This window comes from Gigantopelta aegis, unplaced genomic scaffold (assembly GCF_016097555.1).
Source record: "Gigantopelta aegis isolate Gae_Host unplaced genomic scaffold, Gae_host_genome ctg3483_pilon_pilon, whole genome shotgun sequence".
Lineage (NCBI taxonomy): Eukaryota > Metazoa > Mollusca > Gastropoda > Neomphalida > Peltospiridae > Gigantopelta > Gigantopelta aegis.
The window spans coordinates 8,364-21,021 of NW_024533365.1; the positions used below are offsets into that span (position 1 = coordinate 8,364).

Below are 12,658 nucleotides of genomic sequence, written 5' to 3' on the forward strand. Positions count from 1 at the left end.
CTCCTCCTCTCTCTCTCTCTCTCTCTCTCTCTCTCTCTCTCTCTCTTTCACATGCACACACACACTTGGCATTACTGTGTCATACTCTCATAGTAGTTTTTTATATAAAATCTTTAATAAATTTAATTTCCTCTGTAACACATAGAGTACAAGCCTTTGGCTATGTACTCCAATAACACAAAGAAGTATAACTGTGTTCTCTCTCCTTCTTTCTTCTCATTAAAGGTCATGACTGATCACTATGTCTACACACTGGGGGGGGTACCATTGAAAACATTGCAATAGGGACTCGTAACCCTCCTCCTAAGAACCGTGGTGGTAAGTGAACAGTTGTACATAATAATCTATTATCGTATATGCACTCACATAGGCCGTCACCGTCGCATTAAAAAGAACTTTCAGAACATTTCATTTGACCTCTCTGAAACTCCTATCCTCCAGCTCATGCCAGAGCATGGCAGGCCTCATTAAAAGAGAGTTTTACCAATCCCCAAGCATTTGATATAATTATGCAAGACATGAGCCGTCTAAATACAGAGTTTGAAGACTATCTGGCATCTTCTTCTTCAGTAACTCCTTTGTCCTCTTTCTCACCTTCGGCTCGATATCAAGATTATGTCAATTCATTTATTTCTCTCTTTGCTCAGTCAAATTTGCTTCTGGCCAACGTGGACATACTGAGATAGAAGTCACAGAAGCACTCTTTGCTCACAAAATGTCCCAAGATGAAATTGTTTCGTCGAATAGCTGTCAATCCTGCTTACATTGCCGATGAGAATCCTGAAAATCAGGACAAACTGGTTTCAGAATCTGGCAGTGTTCCTATTGCTCAGCTAGCTCGTATGTGTGATGTAGCCATATTGAAGTTTCTTTCAACTGTCACAGAAATACAGATGTTCGAGTCTATAGTTTGGGCATGGACTATCTAGCAAAGTGACTAAAAGGTATATAAATCAATAATAATAAATAACTGTCAGATTAGACAGTAAATGATTGAAAGGAATAGTTAACTTTAGAAAGAGACAATTGATCTTTTCTCTACTACTTTAATAAAATGCAAGAAAGATCAATTTTAGACTTTTTTCTGTTATTTAGAACATCAATGACATACAAATAGTGAAATAGAGACTTATAGAGATAAACCACACATCACAATAAAAAAATAGTCATTATAAATGTATGTTCCCTACTGACAAGTAGAATAGAAAATATTTCTAGAAATGGAGTAATACGGGGATGTTAATGTCCGTCCTTCACAAAGAATAGAAACAAGAGATGACAGTTGGATCATCCCTACATATTAGCACAGGCAAAGATAGAATGCACTAATATATTATAACTATATACATTTTGTAGTCCTTTGATTATGTATGCTTGTACTAATATAATTATTAAAGCTCTTGATGTGTATTTTTCTTTCAGGTTAGAGATTTCACTTAGGACACAAAGTGAGATTGGGTGGTGTGGTATTACATTTCGTAAAACGTAAGGACACTGTCAGTAGACGCTCTGTCATAGAATTACCTCAATTAGAGGTGGATGGCGGCCACTAGTAGTTGGACTCAGTGATGTTACCTTACACACCTCAAAACTGTGGACCCATTCCAGGAATCAACCCGAAACGGGACAACAGACACACCCACCTATCATACCCTCAATAGCTGTGAGTCATCATGAGGAACAAATTGCTCTAGAACTAGAGGAGACAACAACACCTTTTGCAACTTCCATCTCACTCTCCTACATCATCTATAAAGGTGCGACTGGTACATCTACTGATAAAATTGATGGGAATTAGAAGAAGTATCATGGAAACACCAAGTGAGTAAGTACCAACAAGGAGACACTCTGTTACCACAAGTCATCCCTCAAGAGAAGAGATTGCACGTAATAGAAGTGAACTCGGCTGGATCACGCCCATCTGGTCCACGCCCATCTTCTCCAAAAGGCGGAAGACCAGTATGACAGTTTCCATTACCCATTTATTGAGCTATATCTGAAGAGTCACCAGAAAGGGAAAGAGAAGATCAAGCAGTCATTCTGAGTCTGACTCTTCCAATGATGAACAGGATTTTCTTCATTTTGGTAGTGAGAGAGATCGAAATGCACGTCAACCCTCTCCTGGAACTCTCAGATTGGTCTTGCTTCTATCCAACCTGTTTCCAGTCTTTCCTGTCTTGATTACCCATCTCCACAGTCTAATTTCACCTATCCAGCGCTCTCTTTCACCTAAAAGTGGTGAAGATAGCAGACGACCTGGTCTCTCCACTCTGGTCATAGGCAAGTCCCTTAGATTTCAGCGATGTGGAGAGTGACAGAAGTGGATGAGCCTCCTGTAAGGACAAAAAACCCTGAGCCTCGGGATATCAACGTAGTCCAGTCCAACACGTCCCTTCTTCTAACGCACCTGTCCTCACTGATGATGATATTATGAAAGAACTAGACAGTTGTATGAATTGTGAAGGCAGGTTAAGTCTTCTGGCCATATTAAAAGCCCATTTTGCATTTCCATCTAATCAAACCTTATGGACTGAAGATTCCTGGGATGCTTGTCGCAAATGTTTTTTCCTCTTATTCAATTTTGTATGGATTGTTGGGCTGGATGCTTCCAAGAAGCATGGCTCACGTGATCAGAAAAAATCGTACCATCACACAGCCTCCAGATGGGAAACTTTTTAATACTTATTCTCAGTTAGTTCTCCAATATGCAATTAAAGCACTCATTCATTGTGCTGTCTCAACTTATACTGGTTGCTCTTCTGATGGATGTTTATTAGGTACATATTCTTTACAGAGAAATTCACGTAGTGCCAGTCAAAATTTGAACAAGTTAATTCATCAATTGGAACGATTATATTCTAATAATCCTCTTTATTTCGGATGACCACTATGGAATTTGCTCGTCAATCAACTTTAAACCATGTTTTTCATTTTCATTCATGTTATTTACAGTATTGTCCTCGTGGGGGTGGTCGACGTGATCCACTTGATCCTTCTTCAAGTCGACGTGATCCATTGGATAGTTTATGTCTGCAGCTGTTTTTCGTATTATTATAGATCGACTTGCTTTGTTGGATTTAACAGAACCAGCTTTACAACATGTGAGGATGAATGAATGGATGAATGAATGAATGATTGAATGAATGGATGGATGAATGAATGATTTGATGAATGATTGGATGATTGAATGGATCAATGAATGAATGATTGAATGGATCAATGAATGATTGGATGATTGAATGGATCAATGAATGAATGATTGAATGAATGGATGGATGGATCAATGAATGATTTGATGAATGATTGGATGGACTGAATGGATCAATGAATAATTGGATGACTGAATGGATCAAATGAATGAGTGATTGAATGAATGGATGGATGGATCAATGAATGATTTGATGAATGATTGGATGATTGAATGGATCAATGAATTGATGGATAGATGAATTAATAACATTGTTTTTTATTGTTAATAGAATATACCTGAGGCTTTGTCCTTTGTTCACTTTGCAACAACACTGTTTAATCAAGACTTCATTATTAATAAGGGTTTTCATCATTTACACAAATAAGTCCAACGTGTTGCCCTTTCCATTTTACTTTCCCTTCCACCTCCTCCTCCTCCTCCATCCAAACTGCCACTGACCTCACCTCTCCCACTGGATATGTCAGAGATGGGGGACCTTCCCTCGGAGAAAAGATAAAAGGAAGGAATCAGAATCAAGTGATGGTCGGAAAAGAGTGAAGACTTTTACATCATCTAGTGCTCCTGTTGAGGCTACCTCATCTCCTTTACCTCATGTGAGTTGTAAAAAAATTGTTCCTAATGAAGGGGGTGAACTAGGTTGTAATTTGATGATTCATAGTTATTATTAATTATCTGCACAATTGCTTTAAAAGTACAAATAATATATTAACTAAGTTGTGTGTTAAATAGTGATGCAACAATGTTGTTACTTTAAAAAGAAAAAAAATTGAAAGGACCTTAGGTCTTAAATATGAAGAACTTATTAAAAGTTTTGTAATAGGATAGATAGATAGGAATAATGTTTTAGTATTATAATTCTCAACAAGTTCATTTGACGAGGAAACACAGAGAGAAATATTTTGCTTGCTTCATGAAAATTGTCAATACTACATATCAATGGCCAACATAAGATGATCGTTGAGTGTATTAGTCTAATTGTGAATAGTACAAGAGATTGATGAAATAAATCACAAGAACGAATCAGTAGATGATCTTTTTTATCAGTGAACATTTAAAATGCTAAATGGCTAACAATAATTATACCTAAATGCTTGCCTCTAAATTTATGGTTACATAATCAACATTTCACAATTGTTATAAGAAAATCTAAAGAGACAACATTACCCTTTCTCCTCCATTTTGTGTAGTATAAGTCTTCCTTGTCTGTAACTGAATTCATAATTATGATAGTGTATCCCACAAGTGCACTTGAAAAGCCATTATATATAAATTAAACATTATGTGTACTCAGATTTGTAAGAGAGTATCAACCCTAACTTCTATTGTAGTGAAAAATTTTTGAAAAGGGACTTATGGTCCTTATGTTGAATTAATGAATAAGAAAATTTAAGTAATACAATGGTGCTTTCAAACCTTAAATTGACCATTTTTATCTCATTCCTCCTCACATTATTTTTTGTACACCCTGGTCTTGTTGATGGGAAAGAGAACAAGCGGTTGTGCCCTCCAATAATTCCTAACTATTGATGACCCTGACCTTTATCCCATTGTACAACAACATTATATTGTTTAGTGGGACCTATATATTATTGTTAAGTTTTCATACCAATAAAGGTCAATAGAACTACTTGTGTTTGAGTAGATTATATTGTGTAGAGGGACCAGTGCATTAGGGTCTTCATACATGTATATATAATAACTCTCAATCATTTTTATTGTGTACCATGAAATTAGTTTCCATAGAACTAAATAAATTATAGTCCAACAGTTGGATAATATGTTGACGAATTTATTATCATTAAATTATGGTAACCAACTAAGATTATCCACAAAATAACTACACAATACTAAGTCAATCCTTCCTTTTTGAAGTGTCTTTTATCTGTCTCTTTAGAAGAGGAATCCTCGGCCTCAACGGAAGGGAATTTAACTAAACAAGCCAGTCTTCATAAAGAAACCGAGCCATTGACTGATGCTTGTACTCAAAAAAGAACATCCAGCTATTACTGCTTTCAAGGTACATGATGTGCTTACTTTGATTTATAATGTACAGTAGTAAAAAGACTATACTATTTGCTAGATAGATAGTCAAGATAAATTGACCTTGACTTAGTTTTTTTTTGTCTGTGAGGATAAAGGAGTACTTTTATCATACAGATTCTGTTTCTTATCAGATTGTTAAGGATTATAGTCAACTGATCAAGTATTATTTATTTGTTATTAAGAAAAGACAGATGTGTGGTGGATTGCGGACACAGTCATATGCATAAATTTGTATTGTGTTTCAGGAGGAATGGAGAGGTCTTAAAATTGGTGTTCTTCATCAGAGAATCCGAAGACTTACTCTTCTCCTGGAGTTGAGGAGCCTGGTGTTATACCCGACATGACTCTCCTTTCATCTTTATTCATGTGGTAAGGAAGGAAACATATTACAGACTTAGCATTAAGTACTCTAATCTGTATTATATGAGACAGAAAAGAGAGTATTCGTGAGTTAGTTGTTCTAGTCCTAATGTAGGTTCAATTCACTCATAAGTCACACAATACTGTCAGTCTCTCATCACATAAATGCACCTACTCATGGTTCCTAACTTCCAGTGACAATCCGAAAGTGACTAGACTGATTCCATTACAATATAAGCTTATGTTGATGGATTATTACAATTATGTATGATGATGAGATGTATGACACAGTATAAGGAAAAAAAAACAAGCAGACAATAACTCTTACCCTTTATATTTATATTGTCATTTTCTCATTATTTTCTTGTGTTTAGGGTCCTCAGGTGGGTGTTCTGTTGTCCCTCGAGCTCTAGTTCTAATGGAGTGTGCCTTATTTGTACATCAGTTAAATAATGACTGTTCAACAGTGTGGTTATCCAATCAACCAACCACTGCTTCCTGGGATATCTTCTATCTTTTAAGGAAATGGGTTGATGGTATCGGAGAAGGTCTAAAAGATTGCATACTTAATGAATGAAAAAGAGGTCGAGTGTTATATTAAGTTGTTGAGTAACTCAATATCATTTGCCATTAGTTATTGAATAAACTCAATACCAGAAAACCAGAGGATGACCAGATTTTATCTCAGTTAATCGAGGAACCCATATTTCCTGATGAAGAGAAAAGTCTAGGTATTTCTTGCAACCAACCAACCACTGTACTTACTATGTATATCCACAATAAACATACATGTATATCTGTAGTTGCTACTTACTTATATACTACAATAACCCATTCATACATGTATATCTGTAGTTGCTACTTACTTATATATCCACAATAACATACATGTATATCTGTAGTTGTTTTCCCTAAAGACTTCTGTCTTTATCCATCTATTTATCTAAAATCATCTTTTCTTTCTTTCTCAGATAAACAGTACGGTTGTTATTATTCTCTCAAGATGATGACAAGCTTGTGTTCTTTTGCTAGAAATCACTAAATTCTTACACGAGCCACCACCTCGATTTCTCCCTCCCCACTCCTCCAGCACAACCACAGACTGTTGTGATGCCATCTTCTAATTGAACGAAAAATTCTCTAATGTAAGTAGTCTTTCAAATTGATTCAGACACTTCTTTCCTCCAAGTTCATTTCCTAATCCTAATGAAGGCGAGCTGGAATCCGTCGAATGAGTTCTGAGCATATAGTACGTCATTCTAGTGGAGCAGGATTTTGAAGATCTTCCGAGATTTCTTTCTGTTGAGCAACAATTGTCTTTCAACAGAAAATAACCCTTCCTCTCGTTAAAGTGTCCATTTTTTCTCGTGTCAATAACCGTTATGGTCGTCAGACACACCCACATTCTCATGGTTCGACCAGTCCAAAAGGACCACTGTCACACATCGCAAAGGACCTGGCTATGTGAGGTGCTCCCTTCACCCCCTATCACTGGGGGGAGGGGGGGGGGGGGGCGATGGGGGGATCGAGTCACAAAGCCCAGTCTTCCCCAAACAATAAATGTAGTTCGTGTATGTCATCAGTCCCCATCAAGCCTAGAAACAGTCTATCAGGAACCTTTGAGACTCACAATTCTTTTGAGAAAGCATACGTCATCATGGCCACACCCACCAGAGGATCCAATATTAAAACGGCAGAATGTATTTTGCGGGAGAGTAGTGTCTCGCGATTCATATCAAGAGAGACAAAGAACCTCATACTCATCAGCCACACACGTCAACCAAGTATTCCTTCCTCAGCATCACATAATTTAAAAAGTTCATTCACAGAGACATCAACGTACATGCTGTGATCAGTCGATGCACAATGGATTGTTCCAACGTGGGTCGTCAAATTGCTTTACGTCGACCACATGGTGCTAGGCTAATAAAAAAAGACCCAGCAACAACAACTCTTTGCAAACATCATCAGCTGGTTTCTAGTCCCTCGACACATCGTCGCATCCTACACAACCAACTAACAACAAGAAAGTACCATATTTTAATGAAAGAAACTAGAAGATATACGGACCAACTTTCCTTGGCTGGATGTAGTGCAAACATATCGTTGTCTCTGCTCATGAAGCAAATCCAGAATTGAAATTGAAACGTAAACAAAGCTGTAAACGATTTAATGATTGCATTAAAAACGTATTTATAGCCTTGAATAATCAACCCTCCTGAACCTGAGAATGTAAACCAATGGTCCAATTAAATCCAAAGTGTCATCTCCCTAGGGACATTGTCCGGGGAGACGTATGCTGTCAACAACTATTTTCAGTGAAGCACGGCCTCTGACACCAATAATACTACACCCAAAAAGTCCCACGCGTACAAATCTCACAATTTCTGGATCAGCCTACTGGATCAGTGCTAATTGGATCAGTAGCTGGAATTAGCTGTTGGGGTGGAAGTGCTGCGATGATCGTTTTTCATTTTACATGCCCAACTCTTCACAGGAGTGATGGAGAAAGCTAATAAACCATGTCCCAAATGCAAGGATTGGCCAAGTTGGATTTTTCTGAGCTTCGTTTGAGGTCCATGCTTGAGAAAAAGGTAGCATTGGGGAGGTCTCAATAACGAAATGGAAGTGGAGAGTGAGGTCACCCTTGATCAACCTCATTGAAATCGATTCTGCTACACGTTAGAGAAACTCATGACAGATTATAATCAACAACGCTTGGAATATTGTACTACTCAGTAGCTGGTCTTCTTCATGCCCCTTTCTCTTTGTTAACCATATGCTGGCCCTGTTCTTAGCCCTCAAGTGTTCAAAGATATCAGAGAAGTGGCTTGGGAAGCTTTGTTAGATAGTGATTATAATTGTGCTGATGCTGCAGGTATATGCTTTCTCTCTCTCTCTCTCCTCTCTATCTCTCTCTCTCTCTATTTATTCATTCTTTCCCTTCATAGCCTCATTTTTCCTGTTGTCTTGTGCTAAAGAGAAGGAAAGTAGCTCAGATAATGCCAATCTATTGTAAAAGAAATGTCAAACTATCTACATCTAAAAGACTGTTAAAGATGCTATCACTAGGTAAATCCTATGCATTTATCCATTATCCTTGCATACACAGCCATTTTTTATTCATCCAAATCATCTGTTTTATGATTATTAACCGAGGTTTTTTTGATAGGTTTAAAGTTTTGTGGCGCTGTAGAGACTCAGTTTGGCCAAGAATGGAAACTCAGCACCCACACTCTTTACCCAAGAAGAGAGAAACAAACTATGTTAGGCAAACATTGATACTACCACAGTGATCTAAAATACTTAATACTATTAGTAACTTAACTAGTGACCATCAATACTTACCACATTAACCTAGGATAGCTCTACAAATAATAGCCTTAACTATTATTATACCTACACCCTGTTTCTCTTCATAGGATTTCCTAAGTCTATTGGTTATTCCCTTCAATCTCATTTGATGGGATTCTCCTGGGGAGAAGCTCCCTCATCCCCATGGCAGCCCAATCTGTTTTGTAGTCATAAATGCACAGATGAAGAATGTTTAGCTGAAGTTAAGACAAAAGGATGGATGAATGGGGAAGATAGACAAGCTAGACGCATTGTTTATGATACACACATTATTATACAATTATCGGCCACTATTTTAATAGTGTTATCAGTTAGCCCATCATGCACCATTAATACATTTATCAGAGATCAAAAAGAAAAGTTCTACCTTTTCTCCGGTGACAGAAACTAATATCTTACCCCCAAAAATGATGACAATAGCTCATCAAACTTTACTTGAGTTAGATAGAAGAAGACTATGAGCAGGTAAGTGACAATTGGACATATCACATTAGTGTAACATATCAGTATTTTTTACTAGGAAATGATACTTTGTAAGGTTTTCTTCTGTTGTTATAGTTGTCGGTTGTTGTGTTGTTGTTGTGTGTGTTGTTGTGTTGTTGTTGTGAAGTGTTGTTGTTGTTGTTACTCTCCTTATTTTTCTTCTATAGGTATTTTTTACGTTAAAGAGATATCACAAGTTCACTACACTATTTCCAAAACGCTCTTCTTCAAGTTTCTTAGTTTAATTTCATTATACGGGCACTGAGTCTCAATAATGTTTCCATGGAAACCACTGATGAACAGAGACCACACCACTACAACTAATGCCTTGTACACCTGCAAGAGGTAAGGATTGAATGTCCATATAGTAGAAATGGATGCATGAATGAAATGGCCAGAAAATGATTTTATTTTTTAACAGCTGCTGAGCTGCCGAAGAAGCACTTTTACAATGTATGTTGGAGCACCCCACAAGCTTGTTTTTCTCCTCTATTAAACCAGTTTAATACACTTTACCAGATTGGTTGAGACCAGAAGAGACGACCCTAACTCAACTGTGGAAGAGACTGCTGAAGATCTTCCTGGTAAACATTCATCCATTTATCAAATTATAGTTTTTTTAATTACAGGGTGACATCTTAAAAAACCATTCCATGTTCTCTGTGGTCATTTCTCCACTATCCCTCCTAATGCTGCTCATTATCTCTTAATCATTTTAATTGGTATTATTAGGGAGAGACATACAGAACAAACCATTACAATGTCAGATAGGTATTTTACACGAGTCTACTTTGCCTTATTGAGAAATGGTAAGTTTGATGACTAGCTCTTTGAAAACTCGAGTTTGTCTTGTCCTGAGTCCAGTTCCTTAGAGGACTCAGACTATGCAGGAGCCCAGTTTCAAACTTTTATATGACTCAATTGTTGTTTGTTATTATATAGGTAGTCGTAACTTTCAGTGAACTCAAGAACCAATTGTTCAAAGAAAGTTGACAATTACGAACCAATTAGTAAAGCGGAATCGAGAAAGTCCAACTGACTTATACAACAATAAGGAAAAGACCACACTCAGCTAGCTACGTGAAAGAAGAGGTATTACAACCAATATTGGTGTGTGGTAGAAAGGAATAGAGAAAGTCCAAATGACTTATCCTCCGCGCAAGGACTGTCAGGGGGAAAAAGGAAAAGATTCCTCGGTAGGTAGCTAGGGGAGGGGGAGGAAGAGACGGGGGGGGGGAGCATTAATATATCTGTTGTAGAAAATTCAACTCATGAGAATTCACCTTGAATGTGTCTTTACTTTGTAACTGATAGTCATTGTCATTACAGCATGTTCACAATTGATCTCTTAGAAAACACAGCATGATGTCCATATAGAAAAAACTAGAATCATTATCCTATCTAATAATAAAAATATATGACACTATTAATTTTATCCACCATAGTTTAATAACTACTCTTACAGTTTCAGTAGTGTGTCACTATTGTTGCAGCAGCTTATAATCTCATGTTAATGTATGCATGCTCTTAGTAGACTATATTTGTAGTATGTTTTATACCAGTATTTATTGATTCTATATAGGAGTTTCCCATCGAGTCAGAGGATATGGACATTTGTCTGTTGATTGCAAGGTTCAAGATATTGATCCATCGTCTCCTGAATTCTTAAGTGCATTCATAGCTATTATCTCACTGACGAGAAGAAAAGAAAGTTAGTATATTTTCAGTATACTCTTTGCTATCTCAGTATATATTAGTATATTGCAGTGATACTTGTATTGAGTTTTAAGCTTGATTTTTTCAAATAGATCTTCCAGTTCTAAGCAGTCCTTTTATTATACAAGATCATATTCAGTGGCTGCCGATGGGTCACATCCGTCTTTTGTATTTCATGAAGCAGGCTCTACTACCCACGGTGGCATATGGTCTCAACAACTTCAAATGCTTCTAACACACAAAATGGCAGAAATATCACGTGTTATGTTTGTACATCAAATGCTAAATGATTTCACAAACTGACACTGCACTTACGCAAAGGGTATGGTGGATTAATGGGTCAATGAATGGAGGGACAGACAGACAAAAATGGATGGATGGACAGACAATGGACAGATAAGTGTCCTGTGTTGAGCAATGATGAAATATATGAAACTGAACAATACAGCTATGATAGTTATTTTTTAACCCTCTAAGAAGTCCTGAGCTCTTAATTAATATGTAAAGTAAATGAATTACTTTCACCCTCTAAGAAGTCCTGAGCTCTAATTAATATGTAAAGTAAATGAATGTACTTTCACGTGAACAGATAGAGCAGAATAGATCGAGTTGTGTTTTTTATTGATCAATATACTTCTCTAGTTTTTTCAGATCCTAATTCTGTCTTCATATATGAGGAACTACTAAAGCTCTCTCTTTCCCAGTAAAAACACTTGATAGTGTGCCTTATGTTTTTTTTTTGTTTTTTTTTTTTTTTTTTTTTTTTTTTGGACCTGCAGCGCTTCAAAAATGGCACCTCAGAGTAGCTGATACTATGTTACGAGGGGTGTGGTCAACCTTATTCTTGCTTGATTTGGGCAAATGAAAGATTATAAGGTACTTAGTAGGTGTGGTCATTTATGTCTGCCTGCCTGCAGTTTTGTCTCATTTATTCAAATCTCTCTCTCTCTCTTCTCTCTCCTCTCTCTCCTCTCGTCTCTCTCTCTCTCTCTCTCTCTTCTCCCTCTCCTCTCCTAGCCCGATGAAAATATAATTCTTTTTCTCACTGTTCTCAATGGATCTTTCTACTCCAAGCGGAAGACCACACTATCCTCAGAACCACCACTGGCTCGCTCTCCTCACAGCAGCTGCAAAATTTGAGTCTGTCTTCCGTGCAAATGGCTACCAAATGATTGTTCCCAAGTTTGGTACAGTATATGCTCTTCATCTTAGAAATAAAATGGTGACTGATGCTATCAAGTTTGTCTGGATTCACTTTTACTGGCTCAATAAAAATGTCTTCCTTCTCCAAGCTATTTCCTCAATAGCAAATTTATTTAAACCTGAAGTTAGTGTGCTCTCTACATCATTGGGTGTTAACTACTCACCATTGAAATTTGTGGACAATGGACTACTTGAAGAACAGCACTTACTAGAAGGCAACAATGGCATTAATGAGCTCTTTAAACAGTGAAGAAGACTCTATACCTAATGATAATATGGACATCTGGT

General features: G+C 37.1%; 1 non-coding gene across 1 annotated transcript; it reads left to right on the forward strand.

Annotated features, from left to right (window-relative positions):
- The first annotated feature begins 11,581 nt into the window (after positions 1-11,581).
- Positions 11,582-11,657, forward strand: LOC121392188. Its single transcript, XR_005960421.1, has one exon. It is a non-coding gene; the product is annotated as a small nucleolar RNA SNORD61 (small nucleolar RNA).
- Positions 11,658-12,658: the final 1,001 nt, after the last annotated feature.